The sequence below is a fragment of the Mastigoproctus giganteus genome, chromosome 6 (genome assembly GCF_048544385.1).
Source record: "Mastigoproctus giganteus isolate SK-2022 chromosome 6, ASM4854438v1, whole genome shotgun sequence".
NCBI lineage: Eukaryota > Metazoa > Arthropoda > Arachnida > Uropygi > Thelyphonidae > Mastigoproctus > Mastigoproctus giganteus.
In genome coordinates, this window is record NC_143580.1 from 165456234 (window position 1) to 165468439 (window position 12206).

A 12206-nucleotide genomic window follows, 5' to 3' on the forward strand; every position below is an offset into this window, starting at 1 on the left:
AGGAGCTGCCGAGAGCAGAAATTCCAGCACAAGGAGCTGCGGAGAACAGAAATGCCAGCACAAAGAGCTGGAGTTGCAGTGGATATGGCAGACTCAAGCCTCCACGATTTCACAGAATTCTAGGTAATTCGGCATACACCATACCGCATTACAAATCCAAGGCTTCCAGATGCAGAAGAGTCTTCCGCCTAAGAAATATTGCAGTTACAAAGGCTTGGAAAGCCAAGAAGTTCTCCTGTTTATCAACTAGAATTGTCTCGCAGCCTTCTGCCATAAGATTTAGATTAGACCCGAGATACCAATTCAATTCGTAGATCGCAGTACTCCTCACAGCTGTACATAATGTTCCCATGATTCTCTTTCGCCACAATGGCAACTAGATCTTTTATTAATTCCTAAATCATGCAACTTTGCATTAATCGAACCATGACTAGTTAATAAGAACATAGCTTGTAAGTTTGGGGCAAACCATTTGAATTTTATCGAGGCTGCATTTCTTAAATCTGGGAAAAAATTTTGTGTAATCTGCCCTTTATCAAACACTCCAACGCTCTTGCCAGACTTTTACCAAAGCATCCCAGATTCTTGTCCTTTCCTTCCTGGGATCTGCCAAAATGTCCACCTGTATATTCAGAAAAGAACAGGGAATGCCACGGCGGATGAAGAGCCAATGCTGTCCTCCTCTTGCCACCACACGACGAGACAGAATCTATAAGGCCTCTGAACGTTGCAGGAAGTATGATGTACCATGTCGCCAAGACTGTGTCACGTAGATCTGAAATAGTCCGTCGAGGATCAAAATGCTGGATCTGTCGATTCACGTAATCCCAGAGATGTTCAATGGGATTCATTTTTGGGAAAATTCGGCAGCCAAGACAGCACCTGGAAGTCACTTCGGCGAACCATTCTCGAACAATACCAGCAACATGGCAGAACTCATTATCCTGCTGAAACAATTGTACCATCCGGCAGGACAGTTACCATGAAGGGGTGTATGGCGCCTCCGTAGCCAGGTGGGCAGGAGCAGCAGTGCGCAGCACACGCTTCTTAATTAGACCGGGATTCGAGCCCGTGATCACCAAATACGGATGATGCAGTAAGGTCAGAGAATGACCACCGCATATCACTGGAGCAATATGGCCTTAGTTGCTAATGCTCCTAAAAACCAAACAACAGAACAGAACACAGAAGGGGGTGTATCTGATCAGCACAATGGTATGTAGTTTTTAGCATTCAGAGTGTGATCTAGAGGTATGAGGGCTCCAAGAGATTTCCAGAAAAACATCCCCATACCAAAACACTGGCGTTACCTGCCTGTTTCTGTTGGACCAAGACATTGTAGTGATTCTCTCCGCAGTTTTTCGTCTTACCTCTCCATCTACCATTCGCACGGCATAGCAGGAAACGTGATCCATCGGAAAAGGCAACTGTTTTAGTCAATGAGTCAATGATACCGTTCAGATAAACTTTAGGCGTAGTTGGAAATGTGTGGCCGTAGCATGGACACCTTGAGCAGACGCCTAATCTGGAAGCTCATATGGAGGATTCGGTGGATCGTGGTCCTGGGAACACCGCTGGTCGTCCTCTGGTTAAAGTCCATTCACCGTTTCACTGTTTTCCGTCTACTGACTTGCACAAGTTGGGACAGCTTACGTTCACCACGACCATTAATGAAGCAAGGGTGCCCGCCATTGGTCCGACGACTGATGCAATCCACTATCCGTCCACTCTTGCAACACCTTAACTACAACACTCCGACCAGCCCAGAAGATTCGCAGTTTCTGCCCTTTAACCAATACCCGACAATCATTCCTTTTTTGAAATCCATCAGATCACGTTCTTGCCTATGTCGATCAATTACTTTATATGAACTGCATGTCACGAACCTGCAGTATCATATTTACCGGTTCTTCTCACCGTCACATATGTGCCATCAGGCGGCAAGTACGGTAGATTTCTAAAACACGGGGAGGTGGGGTCATAATGTTTTGACTGGACAGCGTCTATTCAAAACTAGCTGAAACCCTGAAACTTTCAAGGAGGAATCATTGCTTTCGACCAAAATAAATGTAAATTTTAAAATTTTAGTGGCTTGTCTTTAATAAAAAAAAAAAAAAAAATGAAAAGTATTAAAAAAAAACAAACATTCCCAGGGGAAACTACCTTATCATAATCATATACGATTATGAACATAACCGAAAAATCTTAAATGTACAATGGTTTTCGATTATGAGGATAATCAAAAAATCCACAGTGGGTTAAGTAAATATATTCAAAAAATACATGCAAGTGACCTTCTCTTGTGTAGAAAAAAATTCTCTTTCGACTATGTTTCTAGAAACATGAAGGGTCAGTTCAGTTGTGTTTGAAACACCTCAAATTCTGCTGCTAGAGTTCTTCCTCTAATATGAGGGCTGTTCCAAACACATTGCATCCAACATTGTCACTGTTACATTGACAATATGCCCTGTTACTTTAATTCTATAACCAGCAGGTAGGTTTATTCTCATTCAATAACAAAATGTATTTTCAGCACCTGGTTAATGTAAGAAATTAGGACACACAAAATGTCAAGCAACAAAGCACACCTCAAACGGTGCCTTATAAAAATTTTTGGATTTCTCATGGTTCTTTTTTCTACTGTTTTGGGTATATTCACTTAAATAAATCCAGCTTTACTCTGTAAAAATAAATAAATAAAACCCTTCCTTATAAGCTGTTAACACCATTTTGAATGTCAAAATCATTGACAATACTGTAATCATAAGTTATCGCATAATTTGAATGCAATAAGGATAAAACTTAAAAAACGATACAGCCTTCTATGCATTTCAACTGGACAATCTAGTTTGCTAAGCAGGTTTTCTGAGATATTTTTGTGGTGGTCGCAAAATATTGGTGGACTTATTCAGCATTTTATTACTAAACACTGATGATCGACCAGATCGGTTCCTGTCGTGGATGCGCGTATCTCTTGAAAACCACAGATGGCTTATTCGAACCTGAAAACCACAAAACATATTCGAAACTGGACAATCCAGGATATTTGATGGATTTCGACTAATTTAGTGTACTAGTGTAAATCGTTTGGAGAGGAGCCATCTTTCTATCAGCATGACAAAGCTCCACGTCAACAAAGATCAACGCAACAATGGTTTGAAAGAATGTAAGAATGTGTTAAACTCGCCATTTCCAGCGCAGATCTCAATACAAACGAACACTACATTGACAAATCAAAGCAAGAAGTCCTACTTCAAGTAGCAGCTAACCGCAGCCTTAAGGGAAGAATCAATAAAAATTCCTATCATGAAGATAGGAATTTTTATATATAATATATATAAATATTTTTTTAAAAATATATATTTTTAATAGGCCAAAAATCCAGAGAAAATGACTCACGGTTAATAGTATGATTAAGGGGTTTGGGGATCATAATCGAAATTAGAAATTTCTTATTTTTTTAACCATATGTGGGTTTTTTCATTTAGTGTTCCAATGCATGTAGCCAAATACGGAGGATGCGGAAAGGTCAGGGAATGACCACTGCATATCCCCGGAGCAATATAACCTTAGTTGCTAATTCTCCTAAAAACCAAATAACAACAACAACAACAACCAATGCATGTTGGAGGACAGTCTACTTCTGTATTACAGTTTATTGTATGTAGCACTGTATATAGTAAAAGATACACTGTACATTATATATTACATCAAGAAAAACGTAATATTCAGTGCACTTAGGTCATTCCTCTTTTTTTTTTTTTTTTTTTCATTTATATAACTTTACTCTTCTCTTCTTTACGTCCTATGCAGTGAAGTCGAATGTTTCACTTCACCGAACATCAACTGTCGAGTTTCTTTAACAACACAATTTACTTTTTCCACGATAGATAATGACCTGTTTTTCATTTTAAACGAAAAAGTATAACTTTATTTCAATCTTCTGACCCACTTGCTTTTATTTCGGCCTGCATATTTAAGGGTAAATACGACTAAATATACTGGTAAATTGGATATAACATGGGAGATCCCAATATAAAACAAATGCAGCTGTTACTAGATAACCCATTTGGGAGAGGGGGAATCCAAGGATTAAATTATTTGATTCCAGAGTGATTTTTCGGAATCAAGAGATTCAACGGTATTAGGGATTTTTCGTGAACGACCCGGTATGCAATTTATTTCTTAAACTTCTTCCGTTGGGTATATTTATGTCAGGGGTCACTTGGTTGTTTTGCTGCATCGACTAGTTGAGTCGTAATGCTACATATTATCTGGTATGCCAGTTTTATACGATCGTCATGCGGCAATTAATTTGCCGCATGACTTCCCTCCCACCAACTTCGCGTAGTATACTCTATATTGCAGTACAAAACTCTGTAAAGGCCAGAGAATGTACATTTATTGTGTAATGTAGTGTTGGTGTGTTCTTCCTCCCGCCATTTAGCTGCGGAGCCCCTGGTGCTACCCCCGTTACCATCCAGCACCTTGGGGAGGTGGCCAGGCGTAGGGTGTAGATAAAGTCTCTGTCTGGAGCGAACCCTGGGTATAGCTTGCGCTTGCCAGGGAGGGCCCCAAAAAGGGGTTCTGCAAATTTCTTATTTTAAAATTTTAGCCCATGGAGGATGGGCTTCCCCCGATGGGCGGGAACTGTTTAGGAAAAGATTTAGGACAGTGGTTTTCGACCTTTTTTTAATAACGGCACCCCTAAGTAATTTATTTTATTTTGTAGCACCCCCTACTCAATTTTCTGCCTGTTAGATCCGATTCTGTGTGTGTGTATATATATATATATTATTTAAAAATATGTTATATGATAGTTATTACAATAATATAATTTTTATAGAGGTACTAAGTAAACATCAATTATAGATCACCACAAAATTAAAAAGATACTGTACACCTTTTTATAATGAAATAAACATATAAATATTTAAAAAACATTAAGTTTAAGTAACTTAAACCCAAATTACGTGGCACCCCTGGAATGTTGTTGCGGCACCCTAATGTGACGCAGCACCCCTGTTGAAAACCACTGATTTAGGATGACAGGGGCAACCAGCTGAAAATTTGGGGATGGAAGGTGGGGAGAAGCAATGCTAGGCATTAAGGGAATGTAAAGTCATAGGATCAGAGTGCCGTATGGGGCGCGGGGGAATTGCCGTTATGGTTACTGGTGCATTTGAGAAAATCCCATACTGGCCAGATCAGCTGCAACCAGTGTCAGCAAATCCTGCATGCCACGTGGGGAACAGCATGGTGTCAGCAAGCACGGGTACCCTGTGTAGGCTGCTTCACTGCCGAGTCAAGTTTGTGGGGAGGGGAGGCTGTCAGTAAAACACGCACTCATTTCGAGGGCTTAGTGTCAGACAACGTTAACTACAAAATTGCATCTTTGTTTTGAGACAACTTTAGGAGGAAAGAAGAAATGGCAACCACGTATCTTGATCTACAAGCTGCTTCGATAGTGTTCACATCCCAGCCTTGCTCAAACTCCTTCGAAATTACTATCACATCACAGGCCCAGCATTGAAGTTTCTGACATCCCTTCTTCAGAATAGAATCATCCTAATGTACATAGGAAAGCAAAGGTACTAGGCAAATACAAGCAGGCATTCCACAAGGAGGAGTCCTGTCTGGAATTCTTTTCACAGCTATCATCTACCCGCTAATACACAATAGAACAGATATGATATCATATGCAGATGATTTAAAGTTCTTCACAAAAATAAATTTGACCGATGAAGCAAAAAACGCCACAGTAACCATCAACAAGACCTTATCCTAAGTACAGCAGTACCATGCGGCCGTTACTAATACTAATACTAATACCTCAGAATTTAAAAACTTTCTGAGACCATCGTACTCACCTTTACGGAAGCAAAAATCCTTTCCTTTACCTGATGGTAATTAAATCTTTAATTAAATCCTACATCAGTACACTGTGATCACTGCCACCTAGTGGTTCCTTTATCTGCAAATTCTTAATACACGAATGACCACTGCTGATAACCAGATAAAGAGTATTAGTCTCTCTGGTTGCCTCTCGAACATGCTGCTGCAGAAAACAATCATCCAATAAATCCACAAAAGTCTGACTAGTGTGTGAGTGACCAATGCACAAGTTCCAGTCAATATCTGGGAAGTTAAAATCCCCCATTATAAGACATTCTGATTTACTAGCCCACTCTATTTCTCTGTACAACTGTACATTGTACTCATTCGAGTCATTAGGCCTATAACGCACTCCTACTCTTATTTTTGCTTTCGCAGTGCTTATGTTACACCAAGCTGACTCAACAGTGCACTGTTCATCTATATCAACTGGGTGCACTTCTTTTGATTTCATGTTTTTCTTAATTAACAGCATAACACCTCCTCCCTTTCTATCCTTTCTGTACACATTGTACTCCCCAAATTCAAGTTCTGCATTCCTTATATCTACACCTATCCTGTTCCACCTATCCTTTATGATAGGTGGAACAGGATAGGTGTAGTAATCCACAAAAACTCTTTATCTAAATTAAAATAAAAATAACAGCGTAACTATAAGACTAAGTATAAAGTACAATATAAAATAACAATTATGTAAATAAAAAGGCAAACACATCGCTTTTTAGCTCTCAGCTGCCCACATCAACGCCAGAGTTTGCACTTGGTCATCACGCAACACAGCGGCAACCCCCAAGGCAGAATGCGCTGGTCCCACAAAAACTAGTAGTTGTTGGTGACTCTATTGTCAGGAAACGGGAAACATGCTTTGTAAAAAGGATAGGATAGCAAACAAACTGAATGAGTATTTTGCATCTACATTCACACATGAGGAATTATTAAGGTTTGAAAATGCCAGAAGGTTATCAAATTGTAGCAGGTTGCTTAATGATTTTGTAATAACTGAGAGCAAAGCGGAGGAGAAATTGTTGAAGTTAAACATAAGAAAAGCACCTGGGGTGGATGGGATCTGTCCAGTTATATTAAAGGAGGCAGCAAAGCAACCAAGCAAACCCCTAGCCATAATTATGAGAGCATCCTTGGACTCAGGGGAGGTTCCCACGGACTGGAGATGTGCAAATGTATCACCAATTCACAAAGGGGGATCGAAGGGTGACACGAGTAATTACAGACCAGTTAGTTTAACTTCTGTTCTGGGTAAAATAATGGAGTCACTTGTTAAAGATACATTGCAGGATCATCTAGACAAGACTGCAGCAATAATTCAGACACAGCATGGGTTTGTTAACGGAAAGTCTTGTCTGACAAATTTGATAGGATATTATGATGTGGTTACACAGGAACTGGATGCAAAAAATAATTTTGTATCATATATTTGGATTTCAGGAAAGCTTTTGACACTGTTGCGCATGGAAGACTATTGTACAAATTGGAGCAAAATGGTATTAAGGGTAAGTTACTGAAGCAAACCTATTTAGGATAGGATATACTACTGATATCTTAGGTGCAGGATGGCTGATAACCTTCGAGTGCGGGATTCGCAAAGTTCACGCTAACCAATTATAGGTAGGATTTCTGTTGGCACCATCCTTGGTGCGGGACTGCTGGCACTCATGGGAGTGCGGGATTAGCAGAGCTGAGGGCCAATGGCACTCACACAGGAGTATCTGCTCCTGTGACTTTTCAGCCCTCACCCTAATCACTCATTTCGTCTAAACTTGGGTGGATCAACTCTTACCTGTCTATCCACCCACACTCTGACCCCTTTAATCCCTTCTATGTCCCATTCTTCATTTTCTCCTATTTTTTAACTTTGTTTCCGTCATGAAGCTCAGGAGACCTTGGCGGAAGGCAGCCAGAGTACGATGGGCAGCCTGGCTCAACTCCCAGTGGTGGTGGCGGCGGGCAACGCGGGGTCTCACTAGGGACCCTGCGGCCAAGAAGCCAGAGGAACAACAACAAAACGTAACACTACTCTGACAGAACCAGACTACACTTTTTCTGGCTTTTGTAGAGATTCTGTACTTCTTCACAAAGTACCATGGTGCAGATGTGGGAAACCACCGGTAGCGCCTTCCGCAAAACACTACGTCACTAAGCTGAAATGGAAAGGGAGACGTCAATGTACTCTCTCAGAGGGTACTGCTAAAGATTGGAGAGTTCTCTGGTTGGTTTAGGACCTCAAAATTCGAGAATAAGATGAAATTTCCCAGCCACTCAACATTGCATGTTTCTGCTCGGTCAGGCGTTCTGCTATCTGTGCCATTGATGCCAGCTGTAATTTGCATCCATAGCAATGAGTATGAATATTTCCAGTGCGGTTTGGATGATGTCTATGACCGTCGCGATGTTGGCGCCATGCCTGGAGTAGACAGAGAGGATGTGGAGGGATCCCAGAGTTGTTGTGATGTGAGTGCAGACACTAAAGGGAGTGCATACAGGTGAGACTTTGGTAACAGTAACTTTTGTTTTTGACTGCAATTGCAGCCCACTGATTTTCAGTATAAATATTGTATTATTCTTTAGAAGGATGGATATCCCTTACTTTTCCCATATGGGTATAAGTTCCCTGTAACAGGACAATGTCGACGTTCTCCTTTTGTGCCTTGAGCTAAAGCTGATCTACAACCGTTTGCGATCATTGTGCGTTAATATGTAAACATTTTATCTCTTGGGAAGGCCTTGGTGCTTGGTGTATATTCATAATTGGTGCTGTTTTGGTATGTGCGCTTTGCATTGAGGTATGTGGCAGTTAACATCCCTGATGGAGTGCTGGTAAGGAAACTCGTTACTTTTGCAGTTTCAGCACCACTGCAAGTTGATCCTTGTTAGGGCATGTATTGTATGCATGGCCACGTTGGGCACAGTGGACACAGGTAGATTCTTGATCGTTGTATGTATGTGTTGTGTGCCCAAATTTCAGGCAACGAAAACACCTGGGGACCAAAACGCATGCTCTTTAATCCGATGGCTCCCTCAACCTATGAAGACTCTATTGCTGGCTTAGGATTTTCCACGTCCTCGAAGACAACTCCACAATCCAATTTTCATATTGGGCGACCTACTCTTAGTACAGTACCAAACCAAACTATTATTTTAAGTTAATTAAATAATTAAATTAATCGCCGTGCATTGTGTATTATGTCTGTAAATTGCCTGTTTTTTCTGGTCGATTTGCCTGTTTTTCTGGACGAAAAACCCGAGTTGCCAGGGAAAAAAATTTGCTATCAACGACTGAGACCGACTAACACAGCCACGGAGTGAAAGAGCCCATTAAAGTTCCTCGCGTCATCGACGGGATTCGAACCCGGGCCTTTTCCACCCGGTGTGGGGAGGACGGTGACGATACCACTGTGCTACAGCACAGACGATCTTGGTACAAGTACGTTGGGATTATATTTAAATCCACGTCTTCTTCCTTCAGGTACGCTTGCAGATTTTTATAAAAGATTTTTCTTAAGTTCTTCCACCAGGCCGCCGTAGCCTAGTGGTCAGGGGCGCGGGTGCATAAGTACACGTGCCTTGAGTGACCGGGGTTCAAGCCCGTGACTGCTGAATACGGTGCTGTTTCTTGTATTCTGTCTATCTTGTGAACTCCTCTGACCGTTCGGTCGTCGCGGAGTATAAACAGAATTTATTTTATTTTATGATCACTTTGTCAAAAAAATCAAAAATTTTTGTTTATACTGTGACACGACCATTAGGTCAGTAGAGTTTACAATAAATCATCAATACAAACTTTAATCGTATTTAGCAGTCACGGGCTTGAACCCCGGTCCACTCAAAGAGCGCGTGCTGCTGCACTCGCACTCTTGACCATCAGGGCTGGATTTACACACAAGCTAAACAAGCTACAGTTTAGGGCCTCACATTACAAGGGGGCCTTCATCTTAAGAAATACTTTTTTAATATTGTCACAGGTGAACTATAAGAGAGAAGGGTCTCATACATGTTATAGCTTAGGGCCACAAAATGTTTAAATCTGGTCCTGCTGACCATCGACTACGTCAGGCAAAGTCGAACAAGACAATTGTGAGGCTCTTGCATTTAGGCGTTTCCGCCTTCAGCCCAATAGAAAGAATACAAGGGTCTGTAGAATGAGATTGCCTCCTCCTCCTTGGTGGTAGTTTCGATGACGAGGCCTGGGTTATAGTCTTTCTCATACTTTTTATTTTCAGAGTTTTCATGTGCTCTTTAAGGTTAGAGTACATGATTACTCTACAGAGGTTACGATATCCTTCACTCGTTTCCAACCTGGAATTCTCAGTTGGTTTCAGCAGGATAACATGGGCTTCTGGTACCCTTTTCTCTGTTTTTTAATAATTTTCCTCTGGTCCTTAGAAGTTAGGGTTGACTGTCGTGTACCAATCCTCAACGCTTCAGAGTAAGAAAGGGGACGTTGTTGCATTTGATTTTCCCGTTCTGAAACGAGCAACTCTACTTTGGCGTCTAGTTTCTCGTTGTCGATATGCAAATGTAGGATGATACTTTTCATTTTGGACCAGATTTCAATTATGTCAGTCCTCATGATCGCAGAGATGTGATTTGTCTGCTTGGCCAACCTCATCCAGTACTCGCGTTTTTGATGGGTGAAAAACACGACTTACTATAGACTTACTGAGGATAGTAAGAAACCTTACTATCCTCATCTTAGACCGACCAACGAAAAACATCGGAAAAATCCCAAAAAAACTTCCCAAGTCATTGAAAAGATTCGAATCAGAACCTTTTCCACCTGGTGTGGGGTGTATGGTGGTTACAATCACTGTACTACCACGGGGAGCACGCCAGAGTTAGTAAAGTGTAAATGAAAAGTGTGTTAGGGTCTAACGGCACCAGGGGTTTCTCCCATCTCCGCGTAGTATACATTGTCGTGTGTTACAGTATGCATAAAGGCCAGAGATCTAAATGTGTGTGTGTGTGTGTGTGTGTGTGGATATTGTGGGGGTGTAGTGTCGTGTACCGTTGTGCATCTGGCCATTTAGCCGCTAGACCCCTGCTGAGGCCCAATGTTGCCCATACTAAGCCCCGTGGAGGTAGACCAGGCACACCAGCTATTTTTAGATAAGTACCCTGGCAGGTCCTGCCACTTAGTTTCCTGAGATTTCAGTGGCCAGGACCTATTTGTAAAAAAAAAAAAAGAAAGAAAGAAGGGATAAGACGCTGTTAGAGTTGAGAGAGGCCGAGAGAGAGTTTGCGCTTTAATTTGGATGCTTTACATTTTAGTTGTGTGGGACATTCGTTGTTGATTTAGACAGAGTAGAGGGGGGGAGACTGAAGACTGAGGGGTGAAAGTCAGAGTAGGAGATCGATAGGGAATGTGACCCCCTGGGAATACCAATGGGGCAGGCCCATGCCCCAGCAGGAGGAAGAAAATAGGGGACGAGGGGGAGGAGACAGAGAGCCGGTTCCCTCTCCCAGGTGGTGTAAAGAAAGTGCCATGCAAGGGAGCACTGGTATTAGATCGACAGTGGGCGCTTTGGCGGTATAACTGCAAGGGGAAGTCACATCACGTAGTCCAGATTCTTCTAGTCCAATCTGGTGGGTTGGAAAGTAGTTCAATCCAGTGGGTCATATCAGGTAACCCAATCCAGTGAAAGTATGATCTGGTGAGTTGATTTTATCAGTCTAATCCAGTGTATCGCTTGACTGTACTGTTCTGGTGTCATACTTGTGGCACCCAGGTCCAGTCAGCGTACGGTCATGTCTCTGTCTTATCGGTTTGTTGGTCGTGTTTTGTGCTTTCAGTTCAGTGTCGTGTTGAAGACAGGGGGTCCATTCATTTGGGAGTCCTTGTTCCGGTAAGTTTGTTGGAGTCCATTGACAGTTCCAGTTTGTACGTCGATGTTCAGTGGTTGAGTTTACAGTTAGTGAGCGTCTGTTATGGGGGTTCAGGAACTGGCAATCAGGTGGAATTCTGCAGTTCTGTTCGTGAGTCGTGGGACAGAATCTTCCAGGAGTTTTGAGTTTGGAATCCTTGGGCTTGCTGCGCCATGGTTATCTGTTCCTGATATTGTCTTTGTAGGCTACTGTTGTTACACGACTGTGCAATTCCGTCTTCATTTAGTGTTGGGGTGTCGGCCAGAGTCGATAGATCACTAGATGTTATGGAGGTGGTAGGGATCTTTGTCGTGAAAAGAGGTCCTGAGCAAATTAGGTGAATGCACTGTAGTATTCTTCTTCCTGTATTATTAGGTGTGCCTGGTTTCGGAGTAGAGAGTGGATCCTTGTGACTAGCTGGCATCACAGGTCTT

General features: G+C 42.0%; 1 protein-coding gene across 1 annotated transcript in view; it reads left to right on the forward strand.

Annotated features, from left to right (window-relative positions):
- Positions 1 to 12206, forward strand: part of LOC150084721 (uncharacterized) — a 239809-nt gene that overhangs the window by 38010 nt on the left and 189593 nt on the right. The gene's annotated exons all lie outside the window — the stretch shown is intronic.